We start from the raw sequence: 410 nt of genomic DNA on the forward strand, positions 1-410 counted from the left end.
GGGCGGGGCCGAGGGCACGTGCGCCTTTTCCCTCCTTCCCGCGGCTTTTGCGCTTGGGGTCTGTCTTCCATGGTGCGATGCCCCAGCAGATGTTTAATGGGCGTGCAAGGGTTTTGTTTTAAATCCCTTGGCGATGGGGATGGAGAAATTATCCCATCAGTGCAAAGGGGTTTTGGGGGGTTAATCGGTGGCATTGTGGAGCCCTGGCCAAAGGCTCAGAGGCAGCTGGCGTTTTCTCCACCTTTCTCTGCCGTGATGAGCAGTGCCTCCTCTCCCCAGGATAGGCAGAGATCCTGGTTTTCTCTGATAAAAAAAAAAAACCAAAATTTTCAGATTTAAAAAAGCATAGGTGACAAGTACGGAGGGTCTGGGGGGGGGCACATGCCCCCCCCTGAGATTGGCTCACACCC

This window comes from Alligator sinensis, unplaced genomic scaffold (assembly GCF_000455745.1).
Source record: "Alligator sinensis unplaced genomic scaffold, ASM45574v1 scaffold772_1, whole genome shotgun sequence".
NCBI lineage: Eukaryota > Metazoa > Chordata > Crocodylia > Alligatoridae > Alligator > Alligator sinensis.